We start from the raw sequence: 5,350 nt of genomic DNA on the forward strand, positions 1-5,350 counted from the left end.
GGAAAATTAACATTTCCGTTATGCTACACATGTTGTAAAACCCAGTTTCAAGGTGATTGCGAACATACTCCTGAACAAAGAGAATTACGAGGCACATGGGTAGTCGACGAGTTACGTCATGCAGTAGAGAACGGATACACAATCACACGAATGTACGAGGCGTGGTCATACAAAGTGACACAGTACGACCTTAAAACAAAGCAAGGAGGACTGTTTAAAGATTACGTTAATACCTTTTTAGAGTATAAAGCCCAAGCTAGTGGCTTCCCAGCAGATTGCGTGAACCAAAGAGACAAAGAGAACCATATCGAAAGCTTCAAAGACGAAGAGGGTGTAAAACTAGATATCACTAAAGTAGAGAAAAAATGAAGGCCTGAGATGCCTTAGCAAACTTATGCTTAACTCTTTTTGGGGTAAATTTGGCCAAAAAACAAGACACACCTCTACTGAATTGATCAAAGATGCCCACAAATTATACGGCATAATATTAAATCCTGATATAGAGGTTAAAAGTCTATTAACAATTAACGAAAACACAGTACTCGTAAAATACGAACACATTCTCGAAAACGAGATCATACGCAAACATACAAACGTAGTTATCGCTTGTTACACTACAGCTATGGCGCGATTACATTTATTAAAGCACCTTGAATTAATCGGTGAACTTTTTTTTATTATGACACGGATAGTTTAGTGTACCTCTCACCAGACGGCGCTCATTTGCTACCCACAGGCGATTATTTGGGGCAACTTAAAAATGAGTTAGAACCTTATGGACAAGATGCGTATATTTGTGAATGGGGGAGTGCTGGACCCAAGAACTATTCTATGGACATTCTCGACCCTAAAACCGGCATTAAAACCAACATTATTAAAGTTAAAGGATTTTATTTAAACGCCTCTACTGAAAATTATATAAATTTCGAAACAATGAAGAAACTACTGGGAGTAAACAATGAAGGTGAACCTCTACTGAACTCGGTTCAAGTCCCTATTGGCCCACAAATCAGACGTCTTCCAGATCATACTCTGATCACTATCACTCAGACTAAAACATATCAGGTCGTAATGGATAAAGTTAGAATTCTACCCGATTATAAAACTACCCCATACGGTTATATTAAATAGAATCATTGACTTTTTTAACATAACTTACTTGTATATATTTTAGACACCCAGTATCAGTATTTTAATTAATATTTAAAGTATAATTTTTGGTAATATTTTTGTATTTTAACTATTAGCATGTAACAACATTTTAACAAATGCGCAGCGATTTTAGTAATATTCATGCATTTAAGCGTATTTCAGTAATTTAGTCTGTAAAATTCTTATGGAAAACATTTTTTGTCTATCGCATGAGAAGTTTAGTTTAATAGTATAAAACCTAGTATTTGTATTTATTCACAAAATCGTAACCATTATAATTTGTTAAGAGTACCAAAGGTACATGTTTATTTCAATATATATGCTCAATCATCTTGTAGTCAGTAACATAATATTGCTATATTTTCTTACGTGTTTATGCAAAATATATGCACTTAATAATCTCTCTTGTAGCAGAAGAAAATAGGGGAAGTGGGTAGCTTGGGCAACTTCGCGAGGCGTCCCGTTTACGGATTTTTCGCGCCATTTCCCTTCCCGTGGGGGTGAAGAGAGATAGGATTTTTACGCGCATTAACACACGAGTGACGTAATTCTGTGGACAGTACGGTCCTACGCCTTCCAACTGACTAGACGCGTCTGCTAGAGGCAGTGAGGCACTCAGGCAGAATGGCAGAGGCTGGAATCGAGTGGTAAGTACTAAATTCATAACTTATTTTAAAATATGTCTTTATTTTTAAATACAATGGTATTTCTAAGTTCCAGGGAAAAAATTAACTTGTCCGAAGTTTTAAACTGTGATAGGGAAGAGTTCAAAGTAATAAAGTTGTATCCAAGTTGTTGTAGTTTGATTTTTAACATTGGGATTGGTTTGGGTAGATCTTACTTTTCCTTTCAACACAGCCTGAGTTTTCTTATCGGTAGTTTCCTTGTACGTTAAATCACACTGCGTATTCTTAACGACATTCATTTTATTAAATAACCGAATTTTCGTCCTTAATTAAACCAATATCCGCATTAACCCGTTGCCTGACGTAACCCTAACTCAAACTGAAGCACAGCAGAAATATAAGCAGACTACACAAGTTAGTTCCACAGTTCGCTACATGGTGGCGTTCGCAATGAAATCTGGTACTATTTTATGCTTCGCGCCGATTGGCCAGATTCAAATTTTAAGGGTGGTAGGGGAATCGACCATTGTAAGTGAGAATCACTGGACGACTTGTATGGCTCAAGGCTACGGCTACCCACTTCCCCTATTTTCTTCTGCTTGTAGTAATATAATATTGCTATATTTTCTATAAAGGTACATGTAAATATATGCGCTTAATAATCTCGCATGTAGTAATATTGCTATATTTTCTATGATTGTATATGAAAATGTTTAGGTGCTTAATCATCTTGTACTACCATTTTTTTAAGTAGTATTAATTATGCATTTTAGTCTATTAGTATAAAAAATCAGTATTGTATTTGTATTAATTTTCCATTTTAGTCTATTGTTTTGCTATCAAAACCAATGTAATTTTTATTTTTTGATGATGTTTTTAGCATGTATGAAAAAATATATTGTTCAGTCAATCCTATGAGGCTTTTTAGTTTAATAACTACCTAATTGTGCTTATTCGCCAAATCGAATCAAAATCTATGTAAATCGTATTTTCTCATGTTTTTTTAGTAATATTTTGCATTTTAGTAAATTTGTTCGTTATCAAAACTAGCGTAAAACGCAGTTTCTGACTTTTTAGCAGTATTTCTTCATTTTAACTTCTAATCAACTACCAAATTGTGTAAAAACTGTCGTAATTCCCCTTTTAAGATATTAAAATGCACTATTGTTTTAAACCTGTATTTCGTTTACTAACTATAACACCCTTCCGAATTACCTCGTCGTAGCTTAATTTTCAATAAAGTTCTTTAGTATAACATAAGCCTACATGGAGAGACCTTAAAATCATACACAGAACAGCATTACAGGATGGTGTAGAAAGGGCCTACTGAACCTATATAAATCATGCCCTAAATGAACGTAATATAATAAAGATACACCTAATAATAACAATACAAAACATGATTACACCTAGAACCGCGTGTAATTTGTACCCTTTTTCAATGTAAACCATATCTCAATTAAGACTAGTTTTTTAGTATAACATAAGCCTACATGGAGAGACCTCAAAATCATAAAGAGAATAGCATTACAGGATGGTGTAGAAAGGGTTTACTTGAACTTATAGAATTACCAATAAATCATATCCTAAATGTACACAATATCCTAAAGATACACCTAATAATAACAATACAAAACATGAGTACACCTAGAACATCATCCTAGTTTAGTTTGTACCTTTTGTAATGTAAACCTTATCTCACTTAAATCTAGTTCTTTAGTATAACATAATCATACATGGAGATACCTTAAAATCATACAATGAACAACATTACCGGCAGGGTAGGTGCAGAAAGGGTCTACTGAACATATAGAATTACCAAGAAATCATCCACTAAATGTATACAGTAGCCTAAAGATGCACCAAAATAATAACACTATGGACGATGAATGCCTTCACCAAGTCACATGACGTCATACCAAAACACTAAAAATAAATTCAAATTTCCCGCCAACAAACAACATCACGTGACACGTGACGTTGTCAATTCCTCCCAACCCCCCACCCCCTCAGGCATGATACACACTTGGCAAATAGTAATAATCAACCAGATCTCCCGCCACAACTAGGGGTCATGACAATGGTTATGCCCCCCACCCCACCCCTCAAGCACGGCACAACCTAGAGGAAAGACATAGATAGAAAAGGGGGGCAACAAATGGGGTGGGGGTAAACGCCTAGGGCTCCATATATGCCGCCTTTATACGGACATCTTGTCCGTATACTGGCAGCTATACTCTCTGTAAAGTCTTAACCACCTTATTTGGCCACTGTGTAGCCATTTGCCTATTTAAGTTTTCAATGCACTTGAACACGTTTCGTAAAAAAAGTATGAAAAAAAGCTTAAAAAGGCTTCAGCTCATTGACCACAGCTCTTCTTTCGACGTGGGGCACTTTTGGCAAGTGACGTAGTCACGTAAAACAAGTGCGCTCACATCGCTTCGTGTTGATTTGGGAACTAGCGTGAAAAAATCGGTTGTTGCGCCGTCTTCTGGTTGCCTGTTGTGTTTTAAGGCTAACGCATAAACGGGGCTTATGTGTGATCACAATCGTTTCAACGAAAATTTAAAGAAATATAAAAATGGATGTTTTACTCGAAAACGTAACCATTGTCATGTTCATTGAGACGTTTCATATTTATTTTTTTAGGCCTATATTGCTCATGCTAACAAAGTAACAATCTGATTTCATTGCGTATTTTTTTTTAGCATAGAACTGTTGAAGTATAACGAGGTGAAGCCCATTGTCCGTAAAGTTCACGGAAAAAGTGACTCCTACAGTGGAGTCGTTATATTAAGAGCCCTGATATTCGATGTAAGATTTTCCAATTCCTAAAAAAAAACTAAGGGAATCTTTAGGGTACTGCGATGATACTTTGAGATTTGAGAGGAGTTTGTATCAATGTTTGACATTTTATATAGACGACCTGCACTTTCGATTGATACCACTTACCAGTACCGATGAAAGCTTACTAACTGATAATTTTCTATATTTTTATCAAATAGTTATGCGATTTTCCGTTGATATTGCTCAGCGCACAACCGCGTTATTTAGCACGTCTTCACATATCATCTCCCGTTCGAGCTTCAGCAACGAGTATAGTGACGACTGTGAAGGTCGTCAACGACGCCGATGGTGCTCGTTTATGGATACAAGGCTTCGATACAGCTATTTGGTTCGATATATACTCGATAAAAAATCGAAAAATATTCTAAAAATATTATTTAAATACTAGATGGTTGGCAGTTTCGTACTTCCCTCCGAAGGAGTTTTTTATGAACTTCTGGCAATATGAATAGTGCGCAGTAAAGAAACACTGATATTATCAGACTGAGACGAACTACTGGAATGACTCCCAAACTTTCCCTCTTAGTTACATCGAAATAGTCTATTGTGGGGGAAGTGGTCTTTCTGATTGAGAGTGGTGCAGCCAGCGCCCTTTTACGACGAAACATTTTACACTACATTAGATAAATTAAAAAAGAAAAAATCTTTTTCTCACGGACGTTTTTGGCAATTCAGTTCCTCCAACTTCTATTTATACGATCAAACTAGTCTGTCAAAAGTTGCCC

At 36.0% G+C, this 5,350-nt stretch overlaps 1 long non-coding RNA gene across 1 annotated transcript; it reads left to right on the forward strand.

Annotated features, from left to right (window-relative positions):
- The first annotated feature begins 1,594 nt into the window (after positions 1-1,594).
- LOC149680485 (uncharacterized) lies at positions 1,595-1,947 on the forward strand. The gene is made up of 2 exons (XR_016365618.1): positions 1,595-1,799; positions 1,867-1,947. It is a non-coding gene; the product is annotated as an uncharacterized LOC149680485 (long non-coding RNA).
- The last annotated feature ends 3,403 nt before the right edge of the window (positions 1,948-5,350 follow it).

The sequence above is a fragment of the Phalangium opilio genome, unplaced genomic scaffold, assembly GCF_054372755.1.
Source record: "Phalangium opilio isolate 3A_F unplaced genomic scaffold, DU_Popi_V2 ptg000039l_2, whole genome shotgun sequence".
In the NCBI taxonomy this organism is placed as follows: domain Eukaryota; kingdom Metazoa; phylum Arthropoda; class Arachnida; order Opiliones; family Phalangiidae; genus Phalangium; species Phalangium opilio.